The sequence below is a fragment of the Enhydra lutris genome, unplaced genomic scaffold (assembly GCF_002288905.1).
Source record: "Enhydra lutris kenyoni isolate GAN:26980312 unplaced genomic scaffold, ASM228890v2 scaffoldscaffold21, whole genome shotgun sequence".
Taxonomy (NCBI): domain Eukaryota; kingdom Metazoa; phylum Chordata; class Mammalia; order Carnivora; family Mustelidae; genus Enhydra; species Enhydra lutris.
In genome coordinates this window covers 21,714,625-21,741,738 of record NW_019154105.1, presented here as the reverse complement: position 1 = coordinate 21,741,738, position 27,114 = coordinate 21,714,625, and positions in this window count along the sequence as shown.

Genomic DNA, 27,114 nt, shown 5'->3' with positions numbered 1-27,114 from the left:
TATATATTTTTCAATAACAGTAAAATACACATAACATAAAATTTACCATCTTAATCATTTTTAATATACAACCTACATTAATACATTCACATTATTGTGCAACTAATCTCCAGGACCCTTTTTTTAAAAAAAGATTTTATTTATTTATTTGACACACAGAAAGAGAGATCACAAGTAGGCAGAGAGGCAGGCAGAGAGCGAGGGAAGCAGGTTCCCCGCCGAGCAGAGAGCCCGATGCAGGGCTTGATCCCAGGACCCTGGGACCATGACCTGAGTGGAAGGCAGAGGCTTAAACCACTGAGTCACCCAGGTGCCCCCCAGAATGCTTTTTATCTGGCAAAACTGAAACTCTGCTCCTGTGTTTTAAGAGTTTTATAATTTTAGGTCTGATATTTAAGTATTTGATGAATTTTGAGTTAATTTTTATATATAGCAAGGTAAGGATACAACTTCATTCTTTTGCATATGAATATCATCGGTTTTACCATCAGCATTTGTTGAAGAGACCATCTTTTCCACTGAATTGTCTTGGCATCCTTGTGGAAAATTAGTTGATCATATAGTAAGGGTGTATTTCTTGGTTCTTCATTCTTTTCTGTTGGTCAATATGTCTATCCTTATGGCAATGACTACTGTTTGATTCCCATAGTTTTGTACTAAGTATTGACATCAGGAAATATGAGATGTCCAACTTTGTTCTTTTTTAAGATTGTTTTGGCTACTTGGGGTCCTTTCAGATTCCATGAATTTAGGATGGATTTTTCTATTTCTGCAAAAAACAGCATTGGGAATTTTATGATTTTTTACCTTTTTATAATATAAATATTTTATAATTATATCATATTTGTAGATTGTTTTGGGTACTAATGATACTTAACAATATTAAGTCTTCCAATCTATGAACAAAATTTATTTCTCCATTTATTTGTGACTTCTCTAATTTCTTTCAGCAACATTTTATAGTTTTCATTGCATAAGACATTTACCTTCTTGGTTAAGTTTAGTCTTTTGTATTGTTTTTGACGTGAGACCAGCTGGACTCTGTAGTACTGAATTTATGTTAGAATCACACATGTTAATAAAAGGGTCTGGCTGGATATTTTCTGGGGCCATTCTTTTCAAGAGTCCTGAGATTTTGGTCAACTTGGTCTTGCAGTATCATTCTCATGTTGTAATTACCTATGCAGATAAAGAGGTGGTCTGAGGAATCCCAGGTGCCCCTCTCTTCCTAAGAGAACTAGAGAGTTGCACTGGTAATTCTATCTGAGTCCCTTTGGAGAGCCCATTTTCTAGCCTGCTTGATGTGCTTCTTTCTGGAAATGCAGTTTCTTCGGGATGTCATCACCAGGGACTTCTAATTGTAGAAATATCTCAGAATCACAATTTTTTTTTGAAGCTGTCTATTTGATAAATGCAATGTTTCTAACTTGGAATAAAAATGAGATTTACATAATTTTCACAATTCTGAATATCACTAATTTTATAGGAAGTGGAATTTTGAACCTGAAAATTGGAATCGAACAAGTCTTAATCCCTAGCACCTGTGAAACTAATGATTATGTTATGTCCTATGGCATGATTGCTCTTAAAAAGGAGGAAATTATCCAGATGAGCTTGAATTAATCACATGAGCCCTGAAACAGAGAACTTTCTCTGGCTGATAGCAGAAGAGTAAGACAAAAGGGAAGACAGACATGACAGAAGGGCTATCAGAGACATGAAACATGACAAGATACGCTGTTGTTGCTTTGAACTTGGAGGAGGCCACATGAGAAGAAATGTGTAGGATTTCTAGAAGCAGAAAGTGGTCCCTGGCTGACAGGCAGCAAAGAAATAGGACTTCTGATCTAAACCCACAAAGAACTAGATGTTGCTAACATTCGGAATCAGCTTAGCAGATTCTTCCCAGAGCCTACAAATAAGAGCCCAACCTAGTCAACACTTTGCTTTCATCCTTGTGGTATTTTAAGAAAAATCCCAGTGAGTCGAGCTGGACTTTTGACCTCAAGACATTTGTGATGTTTTAGGACATTAAGTTTGTGATCATTTCTCAAGCTACAATGGAAAACTAACAAAGGGTCCAAAACAGCATTTGGCACATTGAATGTATTGAGTGCTTTTTGCTAGCTATGACATTTCTGTTTTGCACAGACACTGATTTCACGTACCTTTATCTAAGAGAACAAGGTGAGGCATTACTGAATGTTACCATGCAAGGCATTACTGAATGCCACCTTCCTCAAGGTTTGTCTGATCACTCTCGAGCAAAAAAAGTGCTTTTTTTTCCTCTTAAAACTACCATAATGGTTTTATTTTTATCTTTTTTACACTCTTACTGTATTGTGATGTGCATTACAATTATGTGTAGGTATCTTCAGAACTAGGTGACATCCTTTCAGAACATAGACTGGACTTTATTCATCTTTACCTCTGATTTTACTGGTTGACCCTATAACTTGTGCACATTTTTATCTCCTCAAATGCTTATTGAATAAATACATATTGACTGATTCATTACTTGACATATTCTACAACCAAATATACTCAACTGACAAAACGATATCTTATTTCTAAAGTTATAATTATCAGTGGAACAATAAGCTGATAATAACTGTGGAGTAAATATCTGTTATTAAATAGTGAGAAACAGTATCAGCAGAATAATTACCTTACTGCTACTCATTCTATTCTGAGCCCACTATTTCATTTGGAGCTGTCCAATCATCGCTTTATTTCTTGTCTTACAGATGAACGGACTTTCCAGATGCTTCAAGGTAGCAGGCGTCCCATTAATGTTAACCCAGAGAAAAGCTTTGGGAAAGTATTTGAAACATTTAGATTAAAGCTTTAATGTGAAGAATTCTCCTCCATTTGAAGAGGGCCAAGAGTCATCAATAATCATTACGGTACCATGCAAGGTCAATATAACTTAAAAACATTTGTCAAGCAATCTTTAAAAAATACTTACCTTAATAAGTAAGTATTTGAGAATTTAAAGGGTTTATAATCTAAGTGTTTACCGGTTCTTTACCTTGTCATGGCTCCTCAGTAGTTTTCACAGAAGTAAGTGATTTATATGGAAGAGTATCAAAGGTCTACATTTTTCTTCGCTCTCTTTCAAGTCTGAAAATAAATATAAAGGAAGAAACTAATGTTATTTCCAATATTTATATAAATTTGTGTTTTAAGGTATATTTGCACACTAAATATAATGATAAATAGCAAAATTAGAATGTCAAATAAATGATGAGAATTTCTACTTACCACAGGAATAAAATTATGCCTTTAGAAAGGCCAAAATTAAGGTTTTCAGAGGGAATTGACTATATTTAATTAAACAAATAAGAAAGCACGAAATTCACAAACTTTTTAAATAAAATTAAACCATTCATAGCTATAAATGAAGTTCTAAAATAACTTCCAATATTCCTTTAGGAAACTCATTAATGTGGTTAAAAATACTTACCTTTCCTAAATTTTACTTTTTTATGTTCTTAAAAAGTTTAATTTTTCCCAGGAGGTTAAACTTTCATCTGTTGTAAACCAATTGGTTTATGCTGTGTGGTAATAAAAATCTGGCTTACTGTCATCTGCAATAATTTTAGCTGTGGTAATTCTTCAAATATAGCACTCCGTAAATAAAAATTTTATATATATATACTTAAATTTGCATATACACAATTATTATCATCATTTTATGTAGAGTCATATAAGGAAAGGCAAAGACAGTAAAAACCTACGGTACTGTATCCTAAATACTTCTAGGGGTCTTAATACCTGAAGATATGCTTGAACTGAAGAGATAAAAAGGAAAACATCTGTGCTAAAGGTAAAGAATATAGTTAATTATTAAGGCAAACACATAAAGGTAGAAAATAAGGTTGAACAGAAAGACTGATAAAGAAAAGCTTATTTTTATTTGAAATTCTTGTAACTAGTTCTGCAAAAGTAAACTATTTACAGAGAATATGGGGCATTACTATCACTGCATGTTTTGTGAGGAAATGAGGAAAAACTAAAGGATGTTGGGCAAAAGCCTCAGCGGAGGCATTGTGTGTAGATGAAAATAAGTTTGTGTAAAATAGACGACTGCAGCAAGTAATCTTTTTGAAAAGTAATAAGGCAAAAGTAATAATAATAAAAATGTAATGAAACAAAACGCTCATCCAGTTTATCTTTTCAGAATTCCCAAAGACTATCCACTGAGATGGCTAGTAATTAGTACTGTGATTATCGATATTATCCAAATCAACACATACATAGAACTTCAAAGTTTACAAAAGATATGTGTATGACTATATGTATATACAGTATAAATACACTGCTATATATATATGTACATACATATATATATGTATACACACACACACACATACATAGTTTTTCACATTTTGGTTATTATCTTGCCTTGACTCAAAAAGAAACAGGCTCAGAGAGTTAAAATGGATTGACTTAGAATATATAAGAATATAAAAAGGAGAGATGGACAAGTCAGTAATCTACTTAATAGTCTTGGAAGCTTTTACTTTATTTATTTTTTTAGATTTTATGTATTTATTTGAGAAAAAGAGAGAAAGAGAGAGAGAGAGAGCATGAGTAGTGGGAAGGAACAGAGGGAGAAAGAGACTCTCCAGGGAGCAGGAAGCCCAACTCGGGGCTCAATCTCAGGACCCTGCGATCGTGACCTGAGCCCAAACTTAACTGACTTGAGCCACCCAGGTGCCCTGGAAGCTTTAACTTTATAATCCAAGCTCTTTTCCACCACACTGCCCTGCAATGAAAGAATACATGTGTACTAATTTAGTATAAAAATTATAAATGACAGGGATACCTGGATGGCTCAATCAGTTAAGCATCTGCTTTCAGCTCAGGTCATGATCCCAGAGTCTTGGGATCGAGTCCCCCATTGGGCTTCTTGCTCAGCAGGGAGCCTACTACTCCCTCTGCCCTCTTGTGTGCTCTTTTTCTGACAAATAAATAAATAAAATAAAATAAAAATTATAAATGACAATATTGAGGACTCTGTTAATTTAAACAATGTTTTTGGTAATTAGTAAGATGGGGAATCATTTCCTCGACCCTTGAGGGCAAGTCAGACCCAGGATATGTTATTTATGTGTACATTTCTATATAGAAAAAGTTGAACATTATCAACGTTGGGAAAACCCTTGGATTTCTCACCTGGTGTCTGCTGGTGTGTTAGCCTCCTCTTGAGTGCGGGCGAGATCTGTAAGTTCTAAGCAATAGAATGTAGGAAAGGTGAGTAATCCCTGAGACTACATTACACTCTACAGATCTTCATTTTAGCAGACTAGAGTATGAAATTCTCCTGGTTGGCGTGGTAAAGTAAATGTCCACCATGTTGAGAAAGTTCACAGAGCATGGAAATGCTGGCTGTCTCTGGAACATGAGCCTAGCCACCAACCCCCATCCAGCAAAAAGCTGGGGACTTCAGTCACGCAGCCACAAAGAAATGAAATCTGCCAACCATCTGAACGAATCTGAAAGCAGATTCTTGCCCACACCAACTTCCAAATGAAAATAACAGCCTAACACTTCGGCTGTAGCCCTTGTGAGAGCCTTAGTAGGGGATGTTGCTAAGCCATGCCAGACTAAGTCACACAGAATTTATGTGGTAATAGTTGTGTATTGTTTTTAGCTACTACATGTGACTCCATTTGTTAGGTAGCAATAGAAAACCATTATCAGTTTGGTAGCAGATGTGGGGTGCTTCTGTAACAACTGCCTGCACATGTAGGCGTGGTTTTGGAGCTTGCTAGTGGGTGGAGTCTGGAAGCAAATTGAGGGACATGGTAAAAAAAAAAAAAAAAAAAAAAAAAAAGCCTAAATCACCATGAAGAGAATGCTAGCAGAAGCCTGGACATTAAGCAAGCTGACAGTAAGGGCCAGAAGGAACATGCTAGTGGAAGCTGGAGGAAGTAGGTTCTTTTGTAGTGGCAGAGGGGCACCTGGGTGGCTCAGTGGGTTAAGCCTTTTGCAGTGACAGAGAATTTAGGGAAAAGATCTCCTACACTTATATGTTAGGCAGAACACTGGTTTTATAGCAAAGGAGATTTCCAAGCTAAGTATTGAAGGTTCTGCCCGTTTAGTTGTTGTTCCTTCTCCCTGCTGTTTATTGCAGAATGATAGATTAGAGAGATATATCGAGGGAAAACAGTTTAAAAGTGAGGTGTCAGGATTATAAGCTGGGAACCCCCTGAAAGATTTAAATGTGGCAATAATGTGATCAGATTTATATTTTAGAAAGATGACACTGGAAATGTCATGATCAAAGAAGAGATACTGGCTAAGGATACTGGTTCATCCCTCCTCATAATTCAAAATTAAAAATAATCTTACTTAAAAAGCCCTTCATAAGCGTCCAGTAAAAGTCCAACGCCCCTTTTCTGGACTGCCACTGGTATTTGCAAAACTCTCTAATACTCCTGATATTTGTGCTTGATTATTGAACAATTTGTCCACATAAGATGCAGACTGTATATTTCTTTTGGGCAGCTTATTATTTTCATATTCCTGCCAAAGCAATTTCCCACCAATTTAGTGGCTTAAAACAACAGAAATCTATTGCCTGTCTGTTCTGGAGGTCAGAGGTCTGAAATTTATCTTATGGGTCAATATCAGGGTTTTGGTAAAATTGCATTCTTTCTGGAGTTTCCAAGACAGAATGTTTTGTTTTAATTTTATTTTTTTTTTCTCTTCTTGTTTTTATGTTAGTATAGTCAACACACAATGTTACATTATTTTCAGGTGTACAATGATTCAACAAATTTATACATTATGCTACACTCACCACAAATGCAGCTACTATCTGTCACCATACAACATTACTACAATACCATTGATTATATTCCCTATGTTGTATATTTTATTCTCATGACTTATTCATTCCATAACTAGAAGCCTGTATTTTCTGTTCCCCTTCAGCCATTTGCTCATCCCCCAACACCCCCATCCTTCTTCCTTCCAGCAACGTTTGCTTTCTATATTTATAGCCCTGGTTCTGCTTTTCATTTGTTTATTCATTTGTTTTGATTTTTTAAATTTCCTATATAAGTGAAATCATATGGTATTTCTTTTTCTCAGTCTAACTTATTTCATTTAGCAAAATACTTTCTAGGTCCATCCATATTGTTGCAAATGGTAAGATCTCATCTTTTTTTTTTTTTTTCTCTTATGTGTGGGTAATATTCCAGTGTGTGTGTGTGTATGTGTGTGTGTGTGTGTGTGTATCTCACATCCTCTTTACCCATTCAGCTAGCAATGGATACTTGGGTTGCTTCTATATCTTGACTGTTGTAAAAAGTGCAGTAAACGTAATTTTTGAATTAGTGATTTTGTTTTCTTTGGATAAATAGCCAGTAGTGGAATTATTGGATCATATGGTTTTTGATAACCTGTTTTCCTGAGTTTCCTTGGGCTATGGTCCTTCTATTATCTTCAAAGCACATCCCTCCAACTTCTTCTGTCATCATGGTTCTCTCACTATGTCTCTCTTGCCTCCCTCTTTCCCTTATAAAATCCCTTGTGATTATGCTGGCCCTTCCTAAATAATCCAGGAAACCGTCCCACCTCAGCATCATTCTTTTAATCCCATTGGCAAAGTCCCTTTTACCATGTATGGCAACTTGTTCATAGGTTCTGGGAATTAGGCTGTGAACATCTTTGCGAGGGTGTGGGGGGGCATTATTCTGCCTATCATATGCAGGGTTTAAGTTTTCCCTGTCTAGCATTGCTCTGAAGCCATAGTGGTACCACAATGCCTGAATAATCAAAAGTTTGTTGATAGTATAAATATGCGATGAACGTCTAGCCTTTTTTACAATGTGTCACCTTATCAAATGTTTCTTGCCATGACCTTACACTCTCTAGCAAACCTCGATCTTCTGGTGGACTCAGGACTCAGCTGGCTTCACTGTTTAGCAATAGAAGAATCTCTGAGAAAACTATTATTCTTGATGTAATGACACTATCATCCCGTTACCCCCATGACAGAGTGATATTGGAGAAGACACAGTCCCATCTCTTCATTCTCCATATCATTTTACAAGTTTGTATGAATGTAACATTTCATAAAGTTCTGATGTTTCCTGTTGGCACACAGGCTTCTTGGGGAGGATTCTGATACTTTTCCTTGTCTTTAAATCTTCTTCAAGTCTCTGTTTCATCTTCTCGTGCCTTTAAGAGGTCCCACAGCATTCTCTACTGCAAGAAATTCTTTTTTTCTTAAGATTAATCCATCTGCTTCTATTTCTTCACATCTTACTTTGCCATCATAAAAGTACTTTTCTATCTTTCTACTTGCCTCATGTGTTCTCCAATTCTTATCAACACTGAAATCATTGCATGGAGGTGAAATTCTAATATAAATCACAAACTTCCATAGTTTCTGCTGAATCCTGAAAATGCATTTAATTATATAAATCTGTTGTAGATATGATAAATTGAACACAGCAGAGGTATTTTCAGGAGCTTCTTATCTACTCTTGTGGCATAACATGTGAAACTTCCCAGAGAAATATGGCAAATTGACATTTGCCAAGACACCATTGTAAGCTGCTATTTCCTTATTGACTAAACACCCTGAGGAGCCAGTGTTCATATCTTTCCAAGGTCATGTCAACTGCAATGAGAAGTTTTAAGTAAACTAGTGCCTCTAGGTAATTCCTATCACCCATCGTTTCATCTATCAATCACTGGAAATAAGGATGTTGTTCCTAGATGCTTTGGAGTGTCCTCTCAGATTGATACATTCTTACAAGGCAGATCAAAGCTGTCTTGATGTCATCTCCAATCACAGGCATTGAATACCACTGGTTATAAAACCTAAACACATAATCACAAGCATACCATTAGGCAATGTTGGACACAAGATACAGCATTTGATTTTGAAAATATATCCAGCCTTTTAAAAATAAATGTCTTACAATTAAGATTGAATTGATAGTGCCCAAATGAGATAGATACATGGACTGCGAGATAACAAATTCCTTGGTGATATCTGTAGTTTGTAAAGTTCCAAAGGAGGAAGACCTCTAGATTGTTTTCTGAAATGTCATGAATGCTATTATAGAATTCATTTATATTTTCTCAGGGTAGGAATAATGATAATGATGATAGAGGACATTTATTAATTGCTGAACTGTTGTTATAGATATTGTTTTATATATAGTAATATAGTGCATACTCAATGTAGTTATTTAGCTACTATTTTCTTCCCATTTACAATAAGAAGACCAGAAGAAAGTCCAGAGAAATTATATAGTTTTCCCCCAGTGTTTCACAACTAGTGAGTGATAAAGCTAGACTTTGTTCTGCACTCATATGGCTCTAGACTTTGACCTGGACAATCATGGAAAGAGAAAAGTTTTTACTGCTGCCTTGGATTGGCTCCTTGAACTCTTCCCTCCTCTTTCTTTGAGTTACTGGTGAATTCTAGAAATACGAAGTGGAAGAAAGAGGAGACATAAATAGTTTACTTATTTTTCTTGTTTTATGTATGTATATGTTCATGATATATTTCCATTTTAATGTAACAAATTTGGGCCCTGTTACACATCAAGCATAAAGTCTATTGGAAAGTTAGTGAAGAGAGAATGCATAATTGAAGGCAAAGAAAGATTCGAAGGGGAAGATAAGGAACGGGCAATGATGAAGTAGCCGAATGGAGCCATCTATTCTCGGAGATGGACGGTCAGAAAGTAAGCATGATTTTGAGGCGTGCAGATCTGCAGGGTGGAAATAAGGCAGTTCGTGCATATTAGCTTCAGCTCGTTTGGAGTAGAAAGTCCTCATCAGCTGGGAGCAAGGAGGATTATGAAAGTTATGGTACCTGAAAAGTTAACTGTTTCAAATATTTCATGTGTCAGCTAAAAGACCTGGAAAAACAAGTAGTCAACATTGTTTGTGATTTGCAAGAATGCAGGCTTATTATTGCTTTTGTGTATGTGTTCATTCCTGTGTGTGTGTAAGTGTGTGTGTGCATATTAATCTGGTTGTAGAGGCAAAGAAAACACTTCACTTGGATTCATTAAGGTTTAGAGGTTTACAGTGATTTCTGAGGTCGATAAAGTTAAAGGTGTCAACTGGAAGTTTTGCAAAGGCAATGTTGCAGCCCATGCTGGATAGAGAGAAGAGAAAAAGCAGTATGTGGCCAATGGCCCATAGAAATACAGAGGTTCTAAAGTTTTATTTATATCTAACAGGAGATATAGTGACAATAAGGCTGTTGGTGTTCTAGAATGATGATAGTTTAGGCAAGAGGGTGTTATGTTAGATTAATTTATCAGAAATAGATTCTGGGTTACTATGACATACTAAATATACTCACGAAGTTTGGTTGTCAGAGTGACTGAACTAGAGTGAGGCTTTAAAGAAGGTCAAAGAACTCTGAAGGTGCAGTGTGTGTTCGTTTCCTCACATTAATATAGATGTTACTGAGAATAATAGTTGGAGGAGACAGATGAGGGCTGTGAGTCCAGAGCCACAACTGTCATGGAGAGTGATGGGTAAACCTGTCACTCAGAAATTCTTACATGATTATTCAGGTGACATAAGCCTCAAAAGAGGGTGTTCCTGCCTGATTGCTGAAGAGAAATGATGTGTAAGTGGTCATGTCACTCCTTAACATAATATACATAATACTTACTTATCTTGTTAATTATCTGCTCTCCACCAGCAGTATAAAAGCTCCAAGAGAACACAAAATTATATATAATTGGTCCCTGATTTTTCCTTTTTCTTGAAATTTGCCCGACATATAGTTTGTCCTCAATAAATATCTGTTGGATCAAAGCTAGAAGAATAAATCAAAGAATGATGAATAAATTGATAATTGGAAAATAAGAATGTGGTCTTTGCCTCCTGGCCCTATGATATAAGCATGAGAATAAAGAGCAGATGTAAGAAATGTGGTATGTTGTGGGAAATCCAATTTTTAGTGAAGGCAAGGAGGCAAAAGAAGATTTTGACAAATTATATTAAAAAGTGATGGAGTCCAAGATGAAAATATGGAGAGTAAGAGGAGAAAGCAATTAAGGGCTAAATAGTCTGCTAATTTGGCAGATATGAGTAAAAAAATAGTGTTAATTTTATGGCATAAGTAATAGTAAATTATTATGCCATTATATCAATTAGGGTCACAATGAGAAACAGATGTTAAATTCAAAGGTTTAATTGCAGAGAAGATAATAAAGGGCTTATTTATAGGGATGTAGGCAAAGTAAAGGAATCCAACAAGAGATGGTGAAGCCTCTAGGAACTAGCGTCACAGAAAGTCAGTGTTGCCTTCCTGAAGAGTAAGGAAAGACTGTGGTGCTATTAAACCTTACAAGAGCTCCCACTGTGAGACGGGCATCGAAAAGGAACTCTTATCTGAGGCAGAAAATTTCAGCCACTGTCAAATTGCAATCTGCTAAAGAGAGATGGAGGCAGGGGCAACAGACACACTGATTGTGCCCTACTACCGCCTGCTCATTCCTAATGGTGTCAACCATTGGCAGAGTCAAACAAGGAGTGGTAAGCTGTGGAGAATGAATCTGGAGACACACAACCATGACATTTATCATGATGTTGAACAGCAAAGGAGATGCAGGAATATGTGTATACACTTTTAATGTGTGTGTACATGCACGTTCAAGACCTGTTTGGTTTGTTATATTACGCTTTATGCAAGTGGTTATATTAGGCCAGCATATGTGCTTTTTGTTTGTGGTTCACATTTTTATTGGACCATGCTGATCTAGGGCTACTAAGAAAAGAGGTCTCCATGGGGAATATAAAATTAGATGGGTCTGAGTATTCTTAGGTTTCTCTTGGTAGATGTGCAGACAGTTTTCTTCTCATAGCATCTAACTTTTATGATCTTAGATAAGCTCTACACATATCTACCCAGAAAGATATACTGATCAAAGTCATGGCTCACAAAGAAATGGTGGTACCTTTTATATTGATGCTTTATGATTTCTATAGGAAAATTTCCTTTAAATTTCATTTAGATTTCTCAGCTTTTACCCTAGATCTTGAAAATTTTAACTTTGAGATCTTAATTTATTCCTAGCTAAATTGGGAACTTTTGCAATATACAAGGCTTATCCTAGTATTTTCATAGTACTAATTCCAAGGTACTTACCTGTCAACTTGAAATTAGAAAAATATAACAGAGTTTGGGTAAGCTTTGATTTTAATTTGTTTCATATCTGTGGCAACAATTTCAAAAGTTTCTTAGCAAAGAAGACATGAATATTTTTATTTTATGTTTATTTTTTTTTCTTTTTGCAGTTTTTAAAATTATATTTTATTTTTTAAATTAACATAAAATATACTATTTGTTTCAGGGGTACAGGTCTGTGAATCATCAATCTTATACAAGTCGCAGCTCTCACCATAGCATATAACCTCCCCAATGTCCATTACCCAGCCACCCTATCCCTCCTACCCCCCTCCCCTCCAGAAACCCTCAGTTTGTTTCCCTGAGATTGAGTCTCTTATGGAGGGATAAATGAAACAAGATGGGACCAGGAAGGGAGAAAAACCATAAGATACTCTTAATCTCAGGAGACTTGAATATATTTTAAAACCTTGAAAAGAATTTCAATATGCCTATCATTCTGTTATCTGCTATATTCTTCCTTACTTTTATATTACACAAATTCCTAGAAATCACCTGCAAGGTATGCCAAGTATTGCAAAACCAAACAGGACTCTTGGGGTTTCATTCATGACATTTGGTCCCATTATAATGAAATCTAAATCCTAGATTTCAATACTTTTTGGCTATTAACATTCTATTGAACTTTATAAAAGAACTAAGCTATATAAATCTTATGCCTTAGCTAAGCTGCATTGAAAAAAATGACATTATGCTTTTCAAGAAAAAGATACTTGCTTCTTTTTCTATGCAAAGTATTGCAATATCCACTGTTAGAGGCTACAAGAAAGATCTTTAGAGGCTGCTCTGAGAATTCACAGTCCCAAAGTACCAGCTCGAGAAAGTTGAGGAATGGTTATTTTATGATTTTTTTAGTTTTGGTGGCCCGATCTGCAACATAGTAAGTACTTCGTGCATGTTGTTTGCTCAATGTTTACATAATTTAATTTGACTAGGAAATGTGTATTTTGGAGACATCTTTTCATCAGTTAAGAGGAGTCAGCTGCTGGGGTTTTCTTTTCTTTTTAAAAATCTAATTTAATTTTATTTTTTTGTGTGTGTTCCAAAATTCATTATTTATGCACCTCACCCAGTGCTCCATGCAATACGTGCCCTCCATAATACCCACCACCAGGCTCACCCAAGCCCCCCTCCAAAACCCTCAGTTTGTTTCTCAGAGTCCACAGTCTCTCATGGTTTTCCGTAAGTCAACCTTGGCAGAAGCCCATGATAGACATGTGACCTATTTGGAGTGGAACAACAACAACAAAAATTTCCCAAAGTAAACCTTGGTTGGGGGGAACCTTGGAGAGATTACAACAGCATCATAACCAAAGCAAACCATAGGTCAACTTTATTAAGAGGAAGCCAGTGTTTTATGGACAAAAATTTCTGGTTTTAAGAGCTAATAAATCTCATATTATCTTTTTCAGGAGCTATTGCAATTGAAATTCTCTAATTTAAGGAATTAGCTAATACAAATGGCACATATAGTGCTCACTTTGGCAGCACATATACAAATGGCACATGTAGTATCAAATATTCCTGAGTTGTAAGCCACTGATTTAGGAATTTAATATGAAATAATAATAATAATAATAATAATAATAATAAAATAACAGTAATTACTTAAAATAAAATATTTTTTAAAATCTTAAGTCAGGCTTTTTTTTTAAAGTAGTTTACTTACATGTACTGATTTAGTCATCAAAATAACAGGTTAAGTTTTATTATTATTTTTGTGGATGGGAAACCAGGCCATCAAGAGTTTAAGCAATTGCCCACAGTAGATGGAGGGGACATGATGAGCTAGGCTTTGAGTTCACACCCATTTGGGGAGATTAACAAATAAGGTAAAATAAAGCCTAAATAGATGATCCTGTTTACCTCTGGAATATGTAGGTTGCATGGCTACAACTTGCTGAGCCTGCCTGAAATAGGAAATGTGGAAAGATCACATTTGAACAAGATTTTAACCATTACCAGGCCCAGGAAGAAGCTCTGTTTTACAAGGCACTTCATGTCTAAAATTTTCTTAAGAGTCAAACTTCTGGAGCCTTGTCAGTCACTTTTCAAGAGATGTGATCTGTAGAACGCTGAGCCCGTGGTCAGGTAGGGGCTTCTCTGGTTTTCTGCATGCTCACTGGTAGAGATGCAGTAATACAGTCTTAGCAAGGGAGAGGGGCTTTCTGGAACTATGCAGTTATTAGTGTGTAAAGCTTCTCTCACATGCATAAATCCTGTTATTCTGAAAATTTGGAGATCATACATGATTTTAACCAACCCATGTTACTCAACTCATCTTCATCTGGCTAGGGTACCATTTGCTAAGTCCTTACCCTATTTTAGGTACTGCACACTTTACATATCATTTCACTTAATGCTTAAACCAATCCTCAGGTATAAGGACTGCTGTCTTCATTTTTCTGATAGGGAAAGGGTGGGTCAGAGAAACTAAGTAATGTGTCCCAGGCCACAGAACATCTAAGTGACAGAGTAGGAACCCCTGTGTCTGTATCCAAAGCCTAGGTTTATAACCCCTATGTTACATAAACACACGCTCACAGTTTCATTTCAAAGATATAAGCCCGTGGAAAAGGGGGTAAGATTGAAATGTTAAAAATTCATAATTTATTAAACTGAATTATCAATATATAAATATTACTTGAGGAAATGTATAAATGAGAATCTGGAATGAATACAAGTTTTAAAAATTGATATTTAGTAAATGGGAATGACCAGGTATCATTACATAAGAAAACTTTTTCTTTAGTGCTTAAAACATTTGAATTAAAAAACGTTTATACTTTTTAGCACTAGCCATTTAATACTGAACAATTATTTCACTTGATTCATTTATTTTATTTTTTTCTGATTATCCATTGTATGGATTCAGTCTGCACTTAACCCACATCCTTGAATTCATCTTTCCATTTCCATACACGAGCATAGCTTCTCACTTTGGGGATGAGCTTCCTTCAGACTGCTGGACCCTACCTTGCCCAAGAGCTTGGTGGACTGGGAATGTCTCAGAAATCACGTGCCTCAAATGAAGCTGTACTCCTAGGGATAACAGAAAGGTAGGGGTGAGTGACTAAACATCCTAACTCCCTCACTCTGGCCACGCTACTTCTGAAACATGTCTCACTCACACTGTTTCCCAGAGCTTCCTGTGGATTTGAGCTATGGCCAGTGACCACAGAAGTTCATTTAACAATATGCCTCTTATTGTCTGCCTTCTCTTCCCCAGGTCACTTCCCCAAGACTCTCTCAGCATTCCCCCAAAATGACAAATACTCAACCCTTGTCTAAAAATCTGCTTTTGGGAATAATCTCAACTAAGGCATTTCTTACATGCAAAGCACTATACTGATAGTATACTCCTATGAGACAAAATGGTTTTTGTCCACAAAATTAAAAAAAAAAAAAAAGCAACATTAACTTTATTTCTAATCACTTTTATCTTTTCTTAAATGTTTATGCGTGACCATTGGGGGTAAAAGCAATGTGAATAACTAGCGTGTCTATACTATATACAGAATATGCATGTAGCATGTGTAGAATGTAAATACATGTGCAATCAACTTGGTTAGTCTCAGCAATTTTAACTTCATGAGAAACTAAATATAAAATTTAGATCTGGGAGAACTAGATCTAAAATTAGGACAATATATGGTGTAAGAAAGTATTCATAAAAGTTTCTTTTTATGCATATAGAAACATGTGCAATATGAAAATTATAAAAAAAATTATCAAGAATTGAATGACTTCAAAGTTGGCACAAAAAGAAAAAAAAAACATTTTGTTTTTTAGCTGTGGCCACTCAAGCTGAGAAACAAATTCCGATGACGTGTCTTGAGTCAAACATTGTTGCTTCCATGCACTGGATTTTTCTGTGAATGGTTTTGGATGCCTGTTGTCCTGTTCTTTTATTTCTACCTAATTTTACAATCTAAAATATTTTCATATCTGGTAGCAGTGTTACCCACACATTCATTATTTAGTATTACTGTTATCACTACTAAAAATCATACCTAAAATCCTTACTTGTGAACCACAAATTGGATGTAACCAAAAATTACAATAAAAAAGAAAAGACCAAGTAAAATAATGTGACACACTCTGCTGTTAATTTAGAATTAGACTCTCCACAAAATACTGATGTAATGCAGCAAATATTTTTAAAAGACACTAAAGCAGAAATGCTTATAATTTTAAAATCATGATGGAAGGTGCACCTGGGTGGCTCAGTCTGTTAAGCATCTTATAAGGTTTTACAGGTGATTTAAACACGACACCAGGCGAGGTAGGCACATGGCAAGATTTATTAAAGACGCCTTTGGGTGAGGTTCCGTGACTCAGGAGAGGAGAGTTGGAAAAGTCGTGCTGGGTGGGAGTTGGCAGGGGTCTTTTATCGGGCTAAGGCAGGGCATGGGTTCACATCCATATATGGTAAGGTATTTGGTAATTGGAGGGTGGGGGGGGTCCTGATGCTCCTGTTTCCTGCATAGGTATTGGGTTACTTGTGGAGACATGATCTGGGCATACATCCTTATGGCGGGAGAGTCAAGGGTTAGAAAAGGGGGGTGGCCTGGAAGATGGCGGCCCAGCGGTCATTTTATTGTTTCTCCTGCATTCCTGGAGCCACCGACCCAACACATCTGACTCTTGATTTCAATTGAGGTCATGATCTCAGGGTCCTGAGATCAAGCCCCAAGTCAGGCCTCACACTCAACGCAAAGTCTGTTTAATATTCTCTCTCCCTCCCCCTCTGCCCCTCTCCCTGCTCCTGTGATCTAAGTAAATAAATAACATCTTTAAAAAAAGAAGAAATGAAGAAAACCAGTATGTAAACAGGCAAAGATGATGGGAAAATGCTCGTGATTGGCTTCAAAATCCACACTATTATCACACAAAAAATGTGTAGATTTATGCGGTCTGAAAGTATCTTTCCTATGTTTTGTATTTATTCCTACAGAGAAAAATAAGTTTTATTTCCCCCCTGTTCTTTTATTTTTTAGTTTCAGTGTAGTTAACATGCAGTGTTACATTAGTTTCCGGTTTATAATATAATGACTCACAATTCTCGGTGCTCATCGTGGTAAGTGTACTCTTAATCCCCTTTATCTAAAAAATAAGTTTTGAATAACATAAATTTTGAATTGCAAAGTTTTCTTCAAGAATATATCTCTAGCACAATATGTGAATATTTTTTCCAGGTTATTAAAGTGCAAATTTTATAACATCCTCAAAGAAGGGTTAATTGAAATCTATCTAAAATAATGGATTTGTAAAAGCAACTAGATTTTTATTTTTACCATAATTTGTTTTGGTTTTATAAAACACAATTAGTTTACTTATTATCACAATCCTCAACATATATTTATAACATCCTTCTGGATATATTTTCTGAATATTTTATTATATAGGTTTCAAATGATATAAAAAAGCATAAATGATGTAAAAAACATAACTCAGATATTTCATATTAATTTCTAAATCAAATGCAATATTTGTAATGGAGTCATTTTTGATAGCAGGTTTTGTTTGTTTGAGATTTTGTGTTGTTTGTGTCAAACATTTAGGTAGTCAAACTTCCCTAGAGAAGAGTGTATCTTTACAAGGATCCTGTGGCATGATTAAAAATATGGAGATCATTATACATCACTTTTGCCTTGATATCAAATGTGCCAAGTACCCTTAGATATTATAATTATTCTAACATGATAATTAAAGCGTTTGTTATAATTATTATGATTAGTATCTCAGTTTTCCATTTTTATTCTTTTTCCTCCTAATTATCTGTCCTGGTCTATTTCTTTTAATATTTTTAGTTAACAGACACTATTTCATAGTTTCTTTAAATCTTAAGAAGGGAATTCTTTTGAAAATTAACTGAAAATTTTTTTTTCTTTTTTTTTTTAAGATTTTTAAAAATTTATTTGACAGAGATCACAAGTAGGCAGAGAGGCGGGCAGAGAGAGAGAGAGGGGGAAGCAGGCTCTCCATGGAGCAGAGAGCCTGATGCGGGGCTCGATCCCAGGACCCTGGGATCATGACCTGAGCTGAAGGCAGAGGCTTTAACCCACTGAGCCACCCAGGCGCCCCTAACTGAAAATTTTCAATCAGCATGGTGAAATAAATATTTCTCCTTTGCTATATGAGTATAGTTTTGAAAATTATAAACAGAGTTGAATAAATCAACCAAGTGGAAACATATAACTTTTCTTTCTGCATTTATTTCTTCATATTTTCTACTTCTCTTTCTTTCTCCTACTCTCCTTCTGATATTCCTCTGCTAAAACACTGAAAAATCTTAATGATAACAAAAGGGTAGCACACTGCGACCACTGAAACAAGTGAGGATTTCTCTGTTTGTGTGAGAAAGTATTTGCACTGGGTAGTTTCATGTGCCAACTTGGCTAGGCTATGATACCTATTACTCAAGCAAACACTAACCTAGTGGTTGCTGTGGAGATATTTTGTTGTGGTGGTTAACATCTACCATTAGTTGACTTAAAGAAATCACTTTGATAATGTAGGCAGGCTTCATCCATTTGGTTGAAAGGCCCGAACAGTAAACTGAGGTTTTGTCTCATGTTTGCAACATCAGCTCCCGCGTGAAAATTTCCAGCCTGCTGACCTGTCCTGCAAATTTTGAACTTGCCAGCCTCCACAATCACGTGAGCCGATTCCTTGAAATAAATGTCTTTATTTTATAGGTGTAGATATAGATACAGATATAGATGTAGATTTGTTGGTTCTGTTTTGCCGGGGAACCCAGCTACTGTAGTATTATTTACACCATGCTCAGTAAAAACATCTTCTTTTTCTGGCAAAGCTAGCTTTTTAACTTTTTCAATATGCCAAGCATCATCTGAATTGTTTTTTAAATAGACTATAACCTTATTAAAAGACTACAGTCACAAAACAGGACTGACACCTGTCTTCATTTTTTTCTCATAATACTGGGATTGCATATGATTTTGACTGCAGTAAATAATGATTCATATTATAACCATGTGACTTTAGTATATTTTAAGCTGTTTTCACTTGTTTTGCTTTTTACTTGTACTTCTCTTTTACCCCCCCTCCTATTTAATTTTGGTATACTTTAAATTTTGCCTTAGCTCCTCTGATATTTTCACTACTTATATTTGCTCTACAGTTATTAAGATCATTCCCTTAGCTTGAAAAGGGAAAAATGAATTAGTTTTAATTCATCTGTCCAGTTTAATAATTTTTTTAGTGCTATTTGGAAAGCTAAGACTAAGAAGGATTTGTATTCCATATTCCTGATTAGTAGCAACAATTGATGTCTGATATTTGCCATATAGGTGTGGAAGAAAAGGGTCCAGGAGAAAATGTGGTATTTTTTGGAAAACAGTTATCTACACGTCGATGCTGGAAAAATCCATGTCACCAGCCCTGACCTCTCTTCTGAGCTCTAAGCCTAGATTCAATTATTTCTAGATTTTTCTTTTAAGTGACATCACCGTTCATCTAATCCTCTAAACCAGAAAAGATATAAACTCTTCTTTTCTCTATGCCCTTCATTCTACCTGACACCAACCCTTGACAGTTTTGCTTTCCAAAACATTTATTTTATCTGTCCACCTCCATACTCCCCTATCGTAGCACCTAGGTAAAGGTTACTTTTTGACTTTTCCCGGAAGCAATGAATGTCTGAAGAACAGATTTTTCAAATTGGTCTTTGTACACCTCGTGGCCAAAACAGTGTATGACATTGAAAAGTTTACAATAGAGATGAACCATGAGAGACTATGGACTCTGAAAAACAATCTGAGGGTTTGAAGGGGTTGGGGGGGTGGGAGGTTGGGGGAGCCTGGTGGTGGGTATTATGGAGGGCATGTATTGCCTGGAGCACCTGGTGTGGTGCATAAACAATGAATTCTGTTACACTGAAAAGAAATTAAATTAAAAAAAAAAAGAAAAGAAAAGTTTACAATAAATGTTTGTTACATAGAGAAACAACCTCTATAAAGGCTTCTTCATTCCTGCCAAGAATAAGTCTAAATTCCCACCTCTCTTTATGTCCTTACTTCCTCCTAAATATTTCCTGTAAGATACTGGAGAACTTGCTCACACTTATTCATTAATGTGACTATATCACACTAGTACCTGTTAAGTTGTTTATAGAAATCATATCCCAAATCATTCTTGTACCACTTGTACTCAGCACAATTTCTGATTTTTATTCTCTAAAAAATGATCTGCTTACAGGAAGAGAATAAGAATTGTTGAGGAAAAGAGCAATCAGGAAAGACATTCATAGTCTAGATTCCGGATGCTTTTCTAGGCACAGAGAACAAATATTGTATTTTAAGTATTTATTTTTTATTCATTTTATTCAGAATGCACATATGAGTGTTCTGGATCAGAAATATTAGTTATTATTATTTAAAGGATAGTAATTTCACTGGCCAAGATTCTTTGCCCCAGTTTTATCCCTGAGATGACATAATGAAAACCAGATGGAAAAAATGCTAGTCCATGTGTGGCCACATATTCCATAGGTGAGGGAGGAAGTAAAATGGATTTTCTTTGCTTTTCTCAAGGAGTAGGAGGCAGCTGCCTGTCTTCTCTGCCAAAAGGAAGCACAAAAACCTCTGCTCCTTGGATATGAGATGAAAGGATCCCAGGTTCTCACTGTCATAATGTAGGATGTGAATGTTTCTCTCTAAAGGCCAGATACACCTACTGCTTCTGGATTTTCCTGGGCATGGTTTTCCTTTGCAATATAAACATATATCTCAGGAGTTAGGTAACTCTCTTTAGAGTTCTATCTTTTTTTTTTTTAAGATTTTTATTTATTTATTTGTCTGAGAGAGAGAGAGAGAGAGACCGCACACAAGCAGGCAGAGTGGCAGGCAGAGGCAGAGAAGCAGGCTCCCCACTGAGCAAGGATCCTGATGCGGGACTTGATTCCAGGACTCTGGGATCAGGACCTGAATCGAAGGCAGCCGCTTAACTAACTGACTGAACCACTCAGGCATCCCTGGAGTTCTATCTATGTAGGTGAATATTAACCTTCCAACACTTTTTTTTAGCTCAGGGTCCCAGATTTCAGTGAAATTTATTCCGAAAACTTCATCTCTGCAGAAACACAAAAATATTTCCCTTATATTGCCATAATGTGGCTATAATCTTTCAAGACCCAGCCACCCCTTCAGTGAAGGTAGTTTTGGGGAATCATAGCTGAACACGGGATGTGGACTAACAGAACCAAAATATAGGAACTTCAAGGCCAGCTTAGACAATTGGGCCAAAACAGCTGTCTCTACAGAGTGGAGGGACATCTGTGTGAATTTATAAATGTAAGCTTATATCATGATACTATGACAATGAAAAGCAGCCACATGATTGGAATGAAGTGAAAATAATCCTAATATCAGAATATTATAAAATGTGTACCCCGATACACACTCCTAAAGCATTAAGTCTAACAGATTAAAAAAAACAAAAACAAAAACCTTACCTAACAATATCAGTAAATCAAAGAGTGCTACATTAAAATGATAATACATGATTACTTGGTATGTTTTACTCTAATAATGAATACAAGACAGTTTAAAAGTATTAAATCTACATAATTAAGCGCAACAATAATTCAGAATTGAAAACAGTTTCCATTACCACTACATTTAACAAACCGATTATAAAGACGCAGTAATGAAAACTGAAATATGACACAGGTACCAAAGGAGAAGAGCGGATCCAAGGGATCACTTAGAAAACTCAGAAATAAATATATGTATGAATGTGTGTATGTTTGCATTCATTTGGTATGAATGTACAGTTAGTTTCTATATGCTAAAGAAAAGATGGGTCAGTTAATGAATGGTGAAGGGCAGGGCCACCTGGATGGCTCAGTTGCTTGAGCATCTTTGACTCTTGATTTCAGCTCAGGTCATGATCTCAGGGTTCTGAGATGGAGCTGCTGTGGACTCTGTGCTCAGCGGGGAGTCTGCTTAAGATTCTCTCTCTTCCTCTCCCTCTGCCTCTCTCCCTGCTGTCTTTCAAATAAATAAACAAATCTTTTAAAAATAAAAGAATAAAATCAATGGTGCAGGGCAATTACTTCTTTGAGGGAAATTAAGTGAAAGTATCATAATTGATCTTAAGTTGTAAAATTTCAGATGGATTGAAGAATTAAATATAAAAGAATTTAAACTTTTTAAAAATATGAAGACATTATGAGTGAGTATTTATCTTGATTGAAGAAGGCTTTTCCAAATCAGGCATCAAAGACCAAAGATGGAAAAGAAAACAAACAAGATATTATTAGTACAGTTCAAGTGATATAGGAAGCAAAGGCAAGAGAAAAAAAATTAAGTTTCCTTACTGCCCGCATTCCACTGACAAGCCCTGAAATAGGCAGAGTGATATTCCTCTAGGAACTCAGCTGCCTTCATGTTAATACTTTGCTAAGGGAAAAAGGCAATCTTAACATTATTCCAACCCTCCCCAGATCCTGTAAATCTGCTTTAACATACAAAAATTCCTTTGAAAACTTCCTTTATCTTTATCTTTGAGGTACATATTAGCAGTCATCCCCCAAGCATATGCTAGCCGACCACTATACATGAGAAGGGTCTCATGACTAAGGTTTTACCTTTTCCTAATAATAGCTGACCACCTCAAGGTTCTGATAACCCCGCTTCCAAAATTAGAGACTTATGGTATCCCTAACCCCTTCCCAACTTGAAAAGTATATAATCTGCCATTCCTTATGACCTCCTGTGTAGTTCTTTCTGCCCATGGTTCCTATTCCTATGCTTAAAAAAAAAAAAAAAAGTCACCTTTTTGCACCAAAGATGTCTCAAGAATTCTTTCTTGGGTGTGGGCCCAAATCCTGCATCTTTCCTACATAACAATGGCGGACTAAGAAGAGTATTTATGATATATGCAATGAAGGAATAATAAATGTTCATGATATTTAAGTTGTACTGACACAACGTAGAAAAATTGAAGCACATTACAGAAAAAAAATTGAGAAAGAACATGAACAGAATTTTACAAGTAATGTGATTAAGTGATCTACAAAGCAAATGCAAATAAAAATTGGATAAGATTCTCCTCTAATATAATAATGAGAATTATCATTACATTGTATAATTATATCATATAATTATTATTATTACATAATAATGTAATGATAATAATATTATTATTATTGTTGTTGTTAAAATCCCCCACTTTTGCAATTGTTTGGGAAGTGGACACTTTCCTGTACTGTTGTTGAGAAAGCAAATAGGAACGATTATTCTAAATGTTTATCAAAAGTTTAGAAGATGTGCATTCTTTAATTCTAATCTGGAAAAGCATTCTCTGTGAATAACCAGAGATTTCAACAGAGATTATAAACAAAATATCTTAAAAAAAGCCTATATTAAAATTTCATATATATGGTACAAACTATGAACCATAACTCTCCTATGTTTGATGAAAGTAACCTGCATGAAAAAGACATGAAAATAAAAGCAAATTACAAGTTATGAATGTCATTTTTTTGGGATGTCATTTTTAATTGACAATAAAAATATATTTCTTAAAGAATTAAAACAAAATGTGGTTATTTGTAGATGGCAGGTTAATGGTTATTTAAGTTTTATCACTCTTCTTCCTCCTTCCTTTCTCCAATACCCAGCCTTTAATGTGTTCTCTCTTCCTTCCTTCAAATCAAATCCTAAGAAATTGTTGGGAATGATGATGTGGGGTATTTTAAAGAGAATGAACACTGTTTTCTAAACAAGATTTTTTCTGTAGCAACAATCATGTGCTTATAAGCTTTCTAATCTGAGTTAAAATGACTTAGAAAAGAAAAAGTTGGTATTATATTTCCATTCCTTAGGTGTTTAGGTTTTTTTACATTTATCCACAGTGGAAAAAAAAAATTACTTGAAGATGATCCTACATGTCTATGAAGTACTGTAGTAGATAAAGTAAGAAGAAGCCTAGAAAAATTAAATATAGTTAAAAAAAATATTTTGGGGGCACCTGGGTAGCTCAGTTGGTTTAGCGTCTGCCTTTGCCTCAGGTCCTGAAACCAGGGTCTGAAATGGAGCCCCGTATCAGGCTCTCTGCTCAGCGGGAGCCTGCTTCTCCTTCTCCCTGCTGCTTCCCTTGCTTGTACTCTCTCTCTGTGAAATAAATAAATAAAATCTTTAAAAATAAATAAAAAAATCTTTCAGGTCAGATTCCTGAAAAAAATATACTTATATTTTTGCTACAAATTATGCTACAACTTATGTCTACATAGATATACATTCACACATTCTTATATAACTATATACATACACAGAAAGAGATACACACATGTAAATATAGGCACACACACAGACAATAGAACCTCCATTCCTTCTTTAAGTTATTGTCTCAAAGAACCACTTGGGAAGATGCACAAGGAATTAAGTAAACATAGGTGAACAGCATTACACTTGTGTTGCTCTGATGCAGAAGTTTTATTACAGTTAAATTTTTGAGCACAAATGCCTGAGGCTTCCAATTGCTTCATCAATCCTTGGGTTTTAACTTGGTTAAACACCATACCATGAAAGTTTAGAGAAATAAATTGTAGTCTTTGGGGACAAGTGCAGAGTTTATAGAAATAAATAAAATAAATCTTAAAGTGAACATTAAAAAATAAACGTGAGAGAATATTCTCTGCTTTTACAATTCCACCTCTTGCCTGTTTCCATTATTCATACTTTTTTGCTTTCTTCTCAGTTTCTCTTTGCAAATCTGAGCTGCAAAGGAGTATCTGTAAATCATCCCACTAATTTTTTCAAAGTGAGATACATGTTAATTTATGAGTTACAACTAAAATATTTTTGAATAATGAATCCAACTATAGTAACAACTTCACTTCATCATTCACTGATAATATTCATATCTACATGTGTGTATATATCAATCACGTACTGTTCATTCTCAAGTATCATTTCAGGTATAGAGCATTGAGTTATGTCAGCAGCCATGAACTCTACTATTATAATACAAAACACACACACACCTGCCCAAACACCTAAACTAGATGGTAGAGCTGACATCCTGAACATGCAGGCAAGAGTTCAAAGCTGTCTTCCTGTTTTAGAAGCACCTTCAAAGTGATGTGCATTATTTCTTCAAAAAAAAAAAAAAAAGTTGCTGAAATCCACAACTTGTTCTTAAATTTATTCTGTTGTTAGATGAGATGTTATATGAAGTCATGGAAAGATATCTCCTATCATAGCCTCTGAAGTATAAATGCAATAAGAGAATTTGTTCAACTTTTCTTAGAGTCACCTTTGATTCTTCTAGAGTTTTAATGTCAGCATCCAATTTGTTAATAGAAAAACTTTTTTTTTTTTTTAAGATTCTATTTATTTGGGAGAGAGAGAGAGAGAAAGCACAAGGGGGGTGCGTCAGAGGGAGAAGCAGACTCCCCACTGAGCAGGGACCCTGATGTGGGACTTGATCCTGGGATCCAGGATCATGACCCAAGTCAAAGGCAGTCACTTAATCAACTGAGCCACCTAGACACCCCCCAAAACTTGTTTTAAATACATGTTTGACATGGTTTCAATTGTTAAGACTGCTTAGATTTTGTCACTGATGTATTCATGTCAACAAAAATGTTCCACAACTCTTGGGGATCAGGGCAGATGCCTAAAGAAAGACTTCTGTGTGCAAAATGTATTTGCGTGAATTTTTGCATTCAGTGCAATAGTACTTGCATTAGTTTGGGCAAGTCATTATCAGAACTATTTCTCAAAGCCTATAGAGAGTCTGAAGAAATATTTTCTGACAATAATCTGGCAACCACATAGCCCATCTTACTCTCCTGCACATTCATCCCCATATGCAGTCCACCAAGAAGACGTGCGTTCACTGTTACATAGAAAAATACTATGATTTTGCAAATAAAAATTATAAGACTTAAAAAGACTTCTTTTTTAAAAATAGTGATACATCCAATAAGAGATGACACTGGGAAAAACAGTGTCTTATGCAATTCCAGCCAGATATTCATCCTTTATAACACAGGCAAAAACAAAATTCCACCAGACTGATCTAAGAAGACAGGATGAGTGATACAGCATGTGAGTTAGATCTTAAAATGCCAAAGGAATAGCAACTAATAATTTGACAGAAAAGAAGAGGGAAAACATCTCACACAGAAGCAAAACCTATCGATGCTGTTGAATGAAATATTGGAAATGTTGTCTGATTGATCTTGAGCCCAATTTTCTCTTCAGTAAAAGGAGGATTTAAATGAAAGCTCTGCTTCTAGTGTGGACCTAGCTACTAGTAGCATCCACGGTGTACAATGGTATACTAAGGGTTCTGTAGATAGCATTCTTTTGAAATACCAACTTTCTTCAGAATGCTGAGAGGGAGGATACAATAACATCATTCATTCATTCATTCATGTTTTCTTGCATCCAAAATATATTTATTAATTATTTACTATGTGCCAAGTATAGTGCTATTTCTGAGAATAGAGAGGTGAACAAGACTAAAACCTTGCCTTCACAAGTCCTTGTTCATGTGTGTTTATGTGTCTGTGTATGTGTTTGTACATGCAAACAAATGTGACCTTTGTTAATCGAGGATGTGAGGAGAAGTGAAAATATATAATTTTGAATCAGAGAGGAAAAAATGATATATGCTGAATCACCAATTCTTGGTACTGTGAAAGTAGAATACCATTGAGCAAGTGCAGGACATAATCATTGATGTACTATAAAAAGATAATTTTGTGGCAATATATCCTACAGATTCATAATACGAGAAATGACAGGTGTGCCTGGGTGGAGGTTGGTTAAACCTTGGGTTCTTCATTTAGGCCCAGGTGGCAATCTCTGGGTTTCAAGTCCCACATCCCACATCAGGCTCTGTGCTTAGCACAGAGTCAGGTTCAAATTTTCTTTCCCTCTCCCTCT